We start from the raw sequence: 13643 nt of genomic DNA, 5'->3' as shown, positions 1-13643 counted from the left end.
CACCACTACCACCACCATCACCACCACCACTATCACCACCACCTCCACCACCATCACCACCACCACTATCACCACCACCTCCATCACCACCACCAGCACCTCCATCACCTCCACCACCACCACCTCCACCACCATCACCGCCATCACCACCACCATCACCACTATCATGACCACCACCACCATCACTACCATCACTACCACCACTACTAATTGAGTCACACATGTTATTTTTGTTGGTGCTGGAGATTAAAACTTTATTCAGACCAATTCTGGGAGGAGTGATCTAGTTAGAGATACCTATCTTTCCTTCTTCTTCTACTTTTTTTTTTTTTTTTTTTTTTTTTGCAAATATATGCTATAACCTGATTAGCAAACTGCTGCCTGCTGCCTGCTGCCTGGTAAAGAAACTTAGGAGAATTGCTTTAATGAAGAATGATTTGTATTTGGCATATCAATTTTTGGCTAGACAAATAGTTGCTTCTTATCTACTTAAGCAATATTTGAAAACAGAGTGTCCTTCCATGTGGACTGAAAGTGTCCTCCCAAGTTTTGTTTGCATTATCAATTTATTTAGCACATTCTTTCTGCCTAGCAACCACCTCCACCCCCAGGCCCTGTCCTTTTAATTAGCAACCGGTCACTGTATTTCAGTATTTCTGTTGAGGCATACGAGCTGACCCATGAAGAGTCAAAACATATCACCTGGCAAAGAAACTTCATTTGCTGAGCTTCTTATACAGTTGGACTGGTCTTAGGAACCAGAAGTTGAACCTAGGTGAGCTTATGTAAAAGACTGGGAATCCAGGTGTTCAAGAGGATGAGAATGGCAAGGGGAGTGGGTGGCAAGGCAGAGTTACATGACCAAAAGTTGACAGCCAGTCACTTGTTTTAAACTATCCCTTTTGTGCCTTAAAGCCCCAGTGCCCCATAGCTGCCACCTGACAACTGTAGATTTTTTTGCAAAGGTCCATTAATGTGTTTAATCAACACTTAATGATTAACTTCTAACATATGCCCATGTGGTTCCAAGCTCCAGGGTTTCAGCAGTGAGCAAGTTATGGTGCTTACATGCTGGAGGAGGAGAAAAACAAAAACAAATAAACACGTTGCTAAATATATTATAATTCAGGTTTGATAAGTGCCAATGAGAAGAATGAGACAGGATTTGTAGTGACAGATAGCATGTGGGAGAGAGTGTGTGTGTTTCCACTGGCTGATTGGGTTAGATTCATCAAGGAAGGCTGCTGGAAAGGGCTGACATTTAAACAGACAGACTTGAATGAAACAAGGGGTGAATCATGTGAGAGGCCCTGAGCTAAAAGGAAATCACATGTCTCCATTATTATCAACCGGCCTGAGTCAATTGGGTCAGGATGCACAGCTCTTAGGCCTTACTAGTTGATAATAGCTGTTAAAAGAAGACTGAGGTATATAAGGGTAAACTATTTACCCTACAACTTAGCTCCCAGTTTGGAATGGAAGCAAATCTTCTACCAAATTTGGTCATACATACAGAAATTTATTAAGCATTTTTAAAAATCTTTATTGGAGTATAACTGCTTTACAATGTTGTGTTAGTTTCTGCTTTATAACAAAGTGAATCAGCTACACACATACATATATCCCCCTATCTCCTCCCTCTTGTGTCTCCCTCCCACCCTCCCTATCCCACTCCTCTAGGTGGTCACAAAGCACCAAGCTGATCTCCCTGTGCTATGCGGCTGCTTCCCACTAGCTATCTATTTTACGTTTGGTAGTGTATATATGTCAATACTACTACTATTAACAGGTTCAAGTAGTTTATACAAACCATTTTGTAAGCTCGGGGGAGACCCAGCACTCTGTCCTTCTAGGATCTCTTACTGTGGCCTTGTGTGAGAGGGTCACTTGAGGCAGAGGCAAAAACTCACCAGAGGCAGGATTCTATTACACTGAGACTCAGCAGCAGGCGACCAGAGGTCCTCCTCACCAAGGCTCAGAAGCTGGACCGCCCAGGATCAAGCCTCAGGGGCTGTCCCTAAGGGTACACATTTGTAGTGGTTAATTTTATTTGTCATCTTGGCTGGGCTACGGTGCTCAGCTGCTTGGTCAAACACCAATATGGATGTCCCTGTGAAGGTTTTTTCTTTCTTTTTTTTTTTTTTTTTTTTGCAGTACACAGGCCTCTCACTGTTGTGGCCTCTCCCGTTGCGGAGCACAGGCTCTGGACGTGCAGGCTCAGCGGCCATGGCTCACGGGCCCAGCCGCTCTGCGACATGTGGGATCCTCCCGGACTGGGGCACGAACCTGTGTCCCCTGCATCGGCAGGCGAACTCTCAACCACTGCACCACCAGGGAAGCCCTGAAGGTAATTTTTTGACGTGATTAACACTTAAATTAGTAAACTTTGAGTAAAGCAGATTACCCTCTCTGGTGGGGGTGGGCCTCATCCAATCAGTTGAAGGCTGTAAGAGCAAAGACTGAGATCTGCATTGAGGGAGGAATTCTGACTCCAGACAACAACACAGATTCTGCCTCAGTTTCCAGCCCTTGGACTCATCAGTTAAGAGTTGCAACAATAACTCTTACCTGAATTACCAGTCTGCTGGCATGTCCTCTGGACTTTGGACTTGCTACCCACAGAATTATGAGTCAACTCCTTATAATAAATCTCAATCTCTTTCTTTCTCTGTCTATATGATCTATCTATCTAGATAGATAGATTAGATAGACAGATAGATAGATAGATAGATCTCCTATTAATTCTGTTTCTCTGGAGAGCCCTGACTAATACGGATTTTGGTATTGGGAAGTGGGGTAACAAAGACCTAAAAATGTGGAAGCGACTTTGGAAATGGGTAAAGGTGGAGGCTGGACAAATTTGAAGTGCATGATACAAAAAGCCGAGACTGCCTTGAAGAGCTTGTTGGTAGAAATAAGGACGTTAAAGGAGATTCTGGTGAGAGCTCAGAAAGGAAAGAGAAGAGCTGTAGAGAAAGTTTCTATTGTCTTAGAAAATACATATGTTATCATGAATAGAATATTGCTAGAAATACGAATGCTAATGATGTTTCTGGTAAGGTCTTAGAATTTTGGACATGGACACAGATAAGCATTGAGGGAAGACAGTGTGAAGAGACACAGGGAGAAGACAGCCTTCTAGAAGCCAAGGAGAGGTCTGGAACAGATCCTTCCTCACAGTCCTCAGAAGGAACCAACCCTGCCAACTTCTTGATTTTGGACTCCTAGCTTCCAGAACTGTGTGACAGTAAATATCTATCGTTGAAGCTGCCCAGACTGTGGTGCTTTGTTCTGGCAGCCGCTGCACGCTAATGCAGTGCTATCAGCCTCAGTGGTTTCCTCTTCCCTATTTGTCACCAGTCAGCTTCTCTGGAGCAGGTGCTGAGACAGAGTATAGGGTGCAAAATATTTATTAGGCATCAAACCCTATAAAAGGAAGGGGAAGAATCCATCATCAAAAATGAATGCAGGGACTTCCCTGGTGGTCCAGTGGTTAGGACTCTGCAGTTCCACTGCAGGGGCCGTGGGTTTGATCCTTGGTCAGGGAACTAAGATCTTACATGCTGCGTGGCACGGCCAAAAAAAGAAATGAATGCAAATGACATGAAACCAGTTAACATATATGGCCAGCTAGTTCTAGTTCTGCTTTAAAAAAAAGTTCAAAATAATTGAATATCACAGTATAGATGACCTTTAAGCTTCACTGATACTTGTTACACTTGTTTTCTCTTACTAGTTTATCAAAAGCATGATGTAATTAGGTGTTTATTTCCAAACTGATGGAGCTTTATAAGCTATAAATCAAAAGGAATTATTAATGCTAATAACTTAATATACTATGGATCTAATAAAATAATAATTATTATTATTTATTAATAATAACTGCTCTATTTGAATCTGCTTCAGTTAGAAGAATTTAAGCTGAGTAAAACTTAAGATAAAATTTTTAAGAAGGTGGGGAAGGAATCGAGATTGGGCAGAGTGAAAAGTTGAACAATAATGCACATCCCAGGAGGCCTCAACCAACCCAATGTTGAGCTCTGGACTGAATATTGCCCATCAGGGCCATCTTGCACTGGGTTAAAACAACTGGGGCTTTATCCCCACCTGGCACAGTCACTGGATCAGGGCTGCCCCAGGAAGGGTGGCCTTGGGGGAGGAGGCTCTCTACAAGTGAAGGTGTGGGTCTGCTGACCACATCGTTTGCAACACGGCACCAAGCCCTCCCTGGGCCGCACATCTCTGTAGCTATGAGCCACACTGCTCAGGGAACAGGGAAGAATGGCACGTGGCTAAGTATTTTAGTCAATCCACACATCTGGAATACCTTTAATTTCACCAACGGGAGTCCATTTCTAATGTTCATCTTACTTATTAACAACAAACTAATTTCAGCAATAAAAATCCATTTCTGACATTCACTATGCTAATGAACAAAGCCTGTGGTATTCAGTGAGATATGGATCATGGAAGCACTCGAGGTGGTGGCTTCTGGAATGTAGCTTTTCTGATAAATTCCTAGATGACTATCCTGGAGTGGGATTTTCCATTAGAGCAACTGATGGTCCTTGGAGTAAAAGCTTAAACAAACCAGCACACACATAACATGAGCAACCCTACCTTGCTGAAGTATTTCAAAGTAAATCACAGATATCCCGACAACTCTCTTTTCAATACGCTTGTCTTTGGGGTCTTAGACATCTACTCCCTCTTCTTGTCCAATCACACTGTCTTAGGGACTATTTAGTTGCAAGGAACAGAAACTATTCAAACTAGTTGAATTTAACGAGGGTTACTGTCAGGACACAAGGATTCGACACACAACCTCCAGACACTGAGGCTGGCAATGAGGACTCTCTGGGTCCCTCGGAGTGGAGCTGGGTGCTGAGATCTCAAACTCTTCCTGCCTCTCTCCTGGGGCCTCAGGCTCTCCTCTGCTTTTCTCTGTGTGTCAGCTCCTATCTCCAGCTTCTCTCTGCCTTTCCACTTACTCACTGGCACACTTCCTCTGTCTTGATTCGACATAACCACCATTGTTGGACCATCTCCATGTCTCTTAGGTCAATGTCTTGAGAGAGAAAAAAAGAAAGAGAAAATATGACAGGCACAGCCCTGCCAATAGCCTAGCGTCCCTTGAGTTGGTTGAACACCGTGGTCCAGTCCCCTGTGGCCAGGAGTGAGGTATGAGCAAGACCCAAGGCCAACGGGTTCCTCCTTCTAGGGGCCGTGGGAGGACAGATTCCCCAAGAAGAGGATGGAGATGAGGGGGCTCTGACCAGCATCTCTGGCATGTCCACCTCAGTCCTACTTACACCTCTGTGTGTGTGTGTGTACATGCACAAACACACACAGGTACACACAGGCACACCACATGTAATTGATTAAGCTAATCCAAGAGTTACTGCCAAAGGCCATGTGTTCAAATTACAATATTCAACTACACACATATATGTGTCTTCCTCGATCTGGTTCATAAAGGAATGTCTTCTGATTATCTTTCTCTGAAACCTCCTCTGCTACAAATGCCACCTTCCCGGCTGTAACCCAAGGAAGTCTGAATTGACTTTTCCTCAGTGACAGCCACTTCCACCTACTCTGGGTGATGCCATGGCTAGAATGGTGTAGCGTGTCCCTCACAGACACACGTCGTCAAAGGCTGTGAGTCCAGTAGCTCATGACCAACCCTATTCTATAGTAGACTCTCCAAGGAAACTGTGGCTTTGGCCCCAGCTCTCACTGGACCTCAGGACAAGCTACCAACCCTGGGAACTGATTCATGAAAGCAGAGCTCTCCTCTAGTCTGGGTACATAGAAGCCTCAACTTGTTCTCTGTTTCCTTTCATGCTTGTTTGCATCATTCGGAATTTCCCAGGGACATCAGTGTGTCATCTAATCGTATCAACCAGGCATCCTTAAGCAGGCAAAGCAATGATGCAAAGAGAGCCCTGGGTCCAGCTTGGTGGAACCACTCACTTCTGCCAAAGGCAGAGACAGGGCAGACATCTCAGGCAGAAAGGACCCTGCCAAAGTGAAGACCTCAGAAACACTTAAAGAGGAAAGGCTGCTGTTCCTTTCCAGACCCCCTTGCTAGGGAATGAATAGGGAAGACCTGAGTAAAAACCTATATTTGCCTGGTCCCCCTTCCCTCTCCCCTCTCAAGTTCATATGGCTGGAGAACTCACTGGCTTCCAGGAATAATTAGGTAAGTGTTTGCTGGAATATTCTCTCCTGGAAGCCTGTTGGAGAAACTTCCAAAACTGAGGGCAACTGAATGAAAGCTTTCTTCTTTTCAGTTTTACCTGAGTCTAGCTGCCCTGGCAAGTGCCAAGGGGTCCAGACCTGTGTGATGGGGCCCCTTGCCATGAAGCCCAGGAGGGGGCAGGGCCTCTGGGCCCTCAGGCAGCTGCCCCAGGTGTCTGTCTAGGTTTGTGGGTGGTTCCACGTGCCAGCTTTGCCACAGAGCCTCTCACTGGGAAAGGGGCCCTACTGGTCTTTGATCAGCCATTGCCTTTTGGGGGCCTCTCGCTGCAGAGACACTAGTCCTGGCTGACTCAGTCATCTGCCTTCACAACCCCCCTTCCCAGGCCTTTGCCGAGGGATCCACGAGGGGTTAGGGCTCTTCTGCTCTCCCCAGACAAAGCCCCCAAGTGTTCATTCATCCTGTCCTTTTTTCCCACGGGCAAGCTGGCTGGTTCACTGGCAGGTGCTGATGCCCATTAGGGAGATCCCTGAGCTGAAAACACTGAAGAGCCTGTCCCCACCGAGAGCCAGCACCCAGATCCCAGAAACACTTTCCTTCCTGACAACAAAGGCTGCCCGCCCCGGTTCAGTTACTGACAGTGGGACTTCTTGCTACAGTAGCAAGAGCAAACAGCAAACAAACAAAAGAAAGAACCAAACCAAACCAGATTTGTAGGTTCTTCCTGTATATCCCTTCCACACAGTTCCTTTTCTTTCCCATGACTACAGGGGTAGGAATAAGACAGATGAGGTGATGGAGGTGGGGCACCATTCTATTTGAGGACACGTGCGCTGTTTGTGTATGTGGGTGTTCTATATAGTCCAATGATACGGGACAAACAGGCTACCAGGGCCGTGATCTGGAACCCAGACTCTGAGCCCAGTTGCCTGGGTTTGAATCCTGGCTCCATCACTTCCTGGATTTGTAACATTGGGTTAGTTACTGAACTTCTCTGTGCCTTGGTTTCCCCGTGGAGTAAAACGGGGGATAATATTGGTACAGCTGTCCCACATTGGTGTTGTGGGTACTAAACAAGTTAATACACAGTAAGCATGTCCAGCAGTGTCTGGCAAAGAACACACTACATGAATGCTCGCTCTTGTCATAGAGATAGCTATGACATGAGATTTGTCTTTCCATCACTATAAACTTGGTTATCACAGCTTATACCATAATTGGGGAGCAAGTCTCATTTATAATTTATTTATAATGAATACCTGGCTACTTCCAGAAAAGAGTTAAAGCGGCTGAACAATGACAGTAACTGGAAAATCTGTCAGTGAAGGTCTTGTTTGTAGTAACTTTGTAAAGGATAGGAATTTTTAACCTGAAGGAAAAACTTCTTTCTTCCTTCCTTCCTTCCTTCCTTCCTTTCCTTCATTTATGATAGCGTTGTAGTGGAAAGCATCCTAACCTGTAAATGGGGAGACCTTTGTAAAAATCATGGGAATGATGTAGTACTCAGTGACTCTCTGTGGGATGCAATAATACCATGTCTGAGCAGCTGCAATGTGCCAGGACTGGATACTTCACAGATGCTCCCTTTGATTCTCATGATCAGCTCTGTGATGGAGAAGATACTATTATTTCTACCTTGCAGATGAGGAAGCAGAGTCAGGGGGTTTAAGTGACCTGCCCAGTCACAAAGCAGGTAAGTGGAGAAGCAGTGTTCCACCCCCGCTTCCAATCCTCACATACATCATTCACTTGTATCCTGAATAGTTTCTGTTATGGGTTGAGTTGTGTTCCTCCAAAAGATGTGCTGAAGTTCTAATCCCCAGTACCTCAGAAAGTGACTGTATTAATAATATTAGTCAAGGTTCCTTAGAGAAAGAAGACTATCTATCTATCTATCTAGAGATTTATTGTAAGAAATTGGCTCATGTGATTGTGGAAGCTTGGCAATTCCAAAATCTGCAAAATACGCTGGTAAGATGGGTACCCAGAGAGAAGTTTCAGTCTGAGTCCAAAGGCAGTCTGTCTGCTACCAGAATCCCTTCTTGTTAGGAGGAGGTCAGCCTTTGTTCTATGTAGGCCTTCAACTGACTGGATGAGGCCCTCATGTTATGAAGGGTAATGTGCTTTACTAGAAGCTTATGGATTTAAATATTAATCTCATTTAAAAAATACCTTCACAGAAACATCTGACTAATGTTTAACCAAATATCTGAGTGCCATAGCCTAGTCAAACTGACACATAAATTAACTATCACAGTGACCTTATTTGCAGATGTAATTAGTTAAAATGCAGTCCTAGGATAGACTTCAATCCAATATGACTGGTGTTCTTATAAAAAGGAAAACTTGGACACAGAGACAGACAGGCACACAGAGAAAATGCCACGGGAAGATGAAAGCAGAGATTAGGGTGCCAACAAACCACCAGGAGCTAGGAAGAGGCATGGAACAGATTCTTCTTCAGAGCCTTCAAAAGGAACCAATTTGCTGACATCTTGATCTCAGACTTCTAGCCTCCAGGACTGGGAGACAAATTTCTGTTGTTTAAGCCACCCATCTTGTGATACTTCTTCATGGCAGCCCTAGCTTCCCATAATCCAAACAGTGCAGAAATAGAGAACAAAGATACCAACTCCTCAGCTTCAGAATCCATTATCCAACTATGGACAGAAGAAAAATCTGAAATAAGATATAAGCAGGCAGCACCCATTTCTCCCTGCTTTCTCTCCATCCACATCCTCCCCCACTTCCAAGCCAACAGATAAAGCCCTCAACCCGAATAGACAGAGGACAGTTGAAGAGGAAATAAGAGAGTTAGACGCAGTGTGGAAGTTGTGCATCCTTTCAGTCCTCCCTACACGAGCCAGCTCACAGATGTGGGTGTGTCTGTTGAAGATACACAAGGGATTCCTTCTAAGTTTGGAGATCTGAGAATGGAAAGGACCTGTGCTCTGTATGATGGATGACGTGCAGGGCAACTGTAAGCTTGCTCCATTGTTGTGTATCAACCATGGGGTAGAAATGGCAGCATGTCATACAGGGCCAGAGGCTATCCTGAGTTCCCTGTATTCCTAAAGGGGTGTGGGTGGCCATCAGAAAATACCCAAGACTCCTGAGTGAGACACAAGAGAGAGCAGGCCCACGGGGCCTTGAGACCAGAACGAGGGGACACTACATCAGAAGGGTGCAGCCCATGGTCAGGACTGCGGGAGATCCGGGAGGAATGTTTAGGCAGGATGGGGTGCATCTGAAGCAGCAGGCCATCAGAGCACCAAAAAGTAGGTGTCTAGCCACCACCCCCTTCCCAAGCCCTCAACACCATGTTGGCAAATGTGAAAGCAGCCAGACATTAGTGTCAGCTTCAGGGATAAGGAGAAAGAGGGAGAAGAAAATCTTGATTGTGAATCGGCTATAAAACCAGACTGGGGGCTTCCCTGGTGGTTAAGAATCCGCCTGCCGATGCAGGGGGCACAGGTTTGAGCCCTGGTCCGGGAAGATCCCACATGCCTCAGAGCAACTAAACCCGTGCTCCACAACTACTGAGCCTGTGCTCTAGAGCCCATGAGCCACAACTACTGAAGTCCACCCACCTAGAGCCCGTGCTCCGCAACAAGAGAAGCCACCGCAATGAGAAGCCCGCGCACCGCAACCAAGAGTAGCCCCCACTCACCGCAACTAGATAAAGCCGCGTGCAGCAACAAAGACCCAATGCAGCCAAAAAATAAATAATAAATAAATTTATATATATATATATATATAAAACAGACTGGCTAGGAAGGCACTGAATTTGACTGTATCTGAAAATAGCTAGATTAAATTTTCTGTATCAGTTTAAATGAGAATCAGACGGAAAATCTCCTTTCCTGGTCATACCTTCATACACGTGCAGATTTGTGCATACACATACACATTTGGCATCTGTTGGCAGAATCTGCTGTTTCTCCCTGACCACCATCTTCTGAATCAGAGCTCCCCAAGGCTGGGGACCTTAGGTAAGTCACCCCTTATGTTGTGCCCTGGGGAGGTCTATGACGGCAGTGATGGTCATGTCCAGATGACTACTGACCATCCATTCCCATGCCTCAGGCCCTTCCTCAGGACTGTTTATCCACGAATTTTTTTTTGTTTGTATCTATTAAGCAGCCACTTTGCCTATGAGTCCTCCACAGCCAGATGTCTGTGACATGATATCTATATTCCCACATTATCTGTTGAGAGACAAAGGCAGCAGCTTGAAAGGCTTGACTGGTAAGTTCTAAGTGGTGGTCCATAAAGTCATCAGAACAGAAGGCGTTATCTGCATGTGAACGTGCTTTCCAAGAAGTAACACACACATATTAGTAACATTCACATATTTCCTGCTGCTGCTGTGCTCCTCCTACTATTATTATCACATTTGTAGAGTAGGAGAAAGATAGCAGGGCTGAGAATCCAGAGGCCTGGCATCCATTCCTGGACCTCTACTAACTGGCTTTGGGAACCAGGGCAAGTCATCTAAAGTTTTTTCTTATCTAGGAAATGCAAAGCTTGTATAACTCACACAGGACTCAACTAGAAGATCCTTATGGCCCTCTCAAGCTCTAAAATTCTATAGTTTTACACAGTTCTTACATTTTCTAATTGTTTGAGGGAACCTCATGAATATAATCAAATGGATGTCCAGAAAACTTAATGATCTCTTAGGAGGTCAGAGGAGAAAGAGTTTTCTTGTTTTTAATACAGTAGAATCTTGAAATGCAGGTTAGAGAGGGCCCACAAAAGTAGAGAGGGTTGTTTAAAGCCCAAATGCTTGAATTGGAATTTATTTTTAATGTGAGTTTACCCACCACAGAAACGCATGCACACACACACACACAAAAGAATCTCATATTAAGAGGTAATATGTTTCTAAAAATATGCATATCAAGTTAAATATTTGTTAATTGAAATATTTTGATTACACAGAGAGTATACTAAATTTTTTTTTCAAAAAGAAAGAAAACCCTAGTAAGTCCTCAAAGCTAAGCAAAACCAAACCAAACCACACCAAACCAACACAATTCTCACTTTTTGTCTTACAAGGATTCATACTATCATTTATTTGCTTACAATTAAGAGTTTTTTCCCTTGGAGGTCAGTTTTTAAATGAGGCATACCTGTAAATGATTATGATGCAATAATAACAATGATTTTCATATGCTATTTGTGAATTTTGTTCACCATTCTGAAGTTTTATTTCACATACAGTAAGTCTGGTTATCTGACGCGCCTCAGTAGGAGTCATGGTTTATGGGCACTTCTTTCAAATCTATTTATGCCTCTGGTTTTGAAAATGTAACACAACAAAAATTAATAATAATATCATCATCTACTCAGTGAATATGTGTCTCACCTGGCAATAGACCATTTGAGCTTTAGAAACAGGTATCAACTTGTACGTTTTCAAAACGAGGAAGTTACAACAGACCTTGAAGAACAGCTCATTTTGTACTCTCAGAGCAAAAGTCGAATGTTGGAATCGTAGGACATGAAGGATAAAATGAAAACCTTAAAAGGCACCGGAAAGAAAGACATATTTCTCAAAACAAAAACGAAAAACCACATCAGACTGACAACAAACTGCTCGCGAGTAGGAACAGATGGCAAGAATACAGGGAGAAAATATCTTCAAGGAGTGGACAGAAAGGAGCTGTCAACGTAGACTTATATACTCAGCTAAGCTATTAATTACAAGTGCAGGTAAAGTAAAAGGTATTATTACAAAGTACTTATTGCCCACTGACTGTAACTGAAAGAACTACTAAAGGATATAAATAAGAAGGAAAATGCATCTAGAAAAAAAGGACTGAGATGCCAGAAGCAAAGATAGGCAAAGCAATCTGCAAAACATCTTGGTAAATATAAATATTGACGATGTTTATGGTTAAAAATCCAACCCTTTTTGATGTTTCAAACAAGAAGGACCTTAATTGTAAATAATGTGGAAAACACAGAAAATGGGAGGAGGAGTTTCAGATGGAAGTTAAAAACTAACCAAGGTCTCTGTTTTGGGAGGAGGAAAATAAAAATAATAATGATCTTAACATCTTTTTGAAAAATATAAAGTTATGTTTTATGTTAAAAAATGTATATTACAAAAACAGTAGAAATGGAATGTGTATCTTCCAAGCTGATAGAGAGAAGATAAAGGAAAATAAAGAGAAGAGTGTTAGAAAAAGAGAAAGAAGTACAGGTTTGGTTAATAGTAAAAAAAGAAATAAGAGTAGAAATGAGACTAAATATCTCGTCAACCAAAATAAATGTAACTGTAATTATTTGTTAAAAGAAAGGGACTTTTAGGTTGAATTTTAAAAATCAAGGTATAACCTATCAATCAAGAATCATACCTAAAAATTTACATAGAAAGTTTGAAATAGATAAAGACACACGAGGATAATACTTATCAAAGCATATTTTGTTTTCCTCCTCCATAGCAGGACAGATTTGCATTGGGAGCTTATATCAGAGACTCTAAGCTAGTTTGTTAGCATCTCGAGAGCTTTTTCATTCAAGCACCTCCACGACCAGCACAGTGCCTTACACATAGTAGGTATCCAATAAATGCTCACAGAAAGGGCAGATAGGAAATTTTGGAAAAGCATTTGAAATGATCTATCCCACCACTTAATTTTACATGTATTATGGGACATGTGTTAGTTTACATGTATTAGTTGACTTTCCCAAAGGTACACAGGTATTCCTACTACCTCTAGTAAATAAACATCCTATGCCCTACAGTTTACAATGGGCTTTTAACGTTTTTTATTTAGGTATATTCATGTAAAAATGGACTGTGTACAACTTGACGAATTTTGACAACTGTATATGCCCCTGAAACCACCACAATCAGGATGCAGAACATTTCTATTACCCCAGGCCCTCTGAAGTTTACCCCTCCCTCCACCCCCATCCCTAGGTAACCACGGATCTGCCTTTTGACATTATAGATTGGCTTGCATTTTCTAGAATTTTATGTAAATGGAGTCAAACAATATGTGCTCTTTTGTGTCTGGCTTCTTTTGCTGAGCGTGATTTTGAGACTCATCCATGTTGTTGAATGTATCCGTAGTTCTTTTCTCCTTCTTCCTTCTTCTCCTCCTCCTTTTTTTTTGGCTGAGCAGTATTCCATTTTATGGAGGCACCACAATGTCTTTATCCATTTGCCAATTGATGAACATCTGGGTGGTTTCTAGCTTGGGGTTGTTGTGAATTAAGCTCTAGGAACATTTATGTGGACAAGTCTTTATGTGGACATGGGTTCTCATTTCTTTTGGGTAAATACTTAGAAGTAGAATGGCTTTATAGTAGGTTTACTTTTTTTTTTTTTACCATTTTTATGGAGATATAATTCACATACCACACAACTCACCCATTTAAAGTGTACAATTCAATGGTTTTTAGTACATTTAGAGAGCTGTGCAGCCAT

The sequence above is a fragment of the Delphinus delphis genome, chromosome 9, assembly GCF_949987515.2.
Source record: "Delphinus delphis chromosome 9, mDelDel1.2, whole genome shotgun sequence".
Classification (NCBI taxonomy): Eukaryota; Metazoa; Chordata; class Mammalia; order Artiodactyla; family Delphinidae; genus Delphinus; species Delphinus delphis.
Note: the sequence above shows the minus strand (reverse complement) of the source record.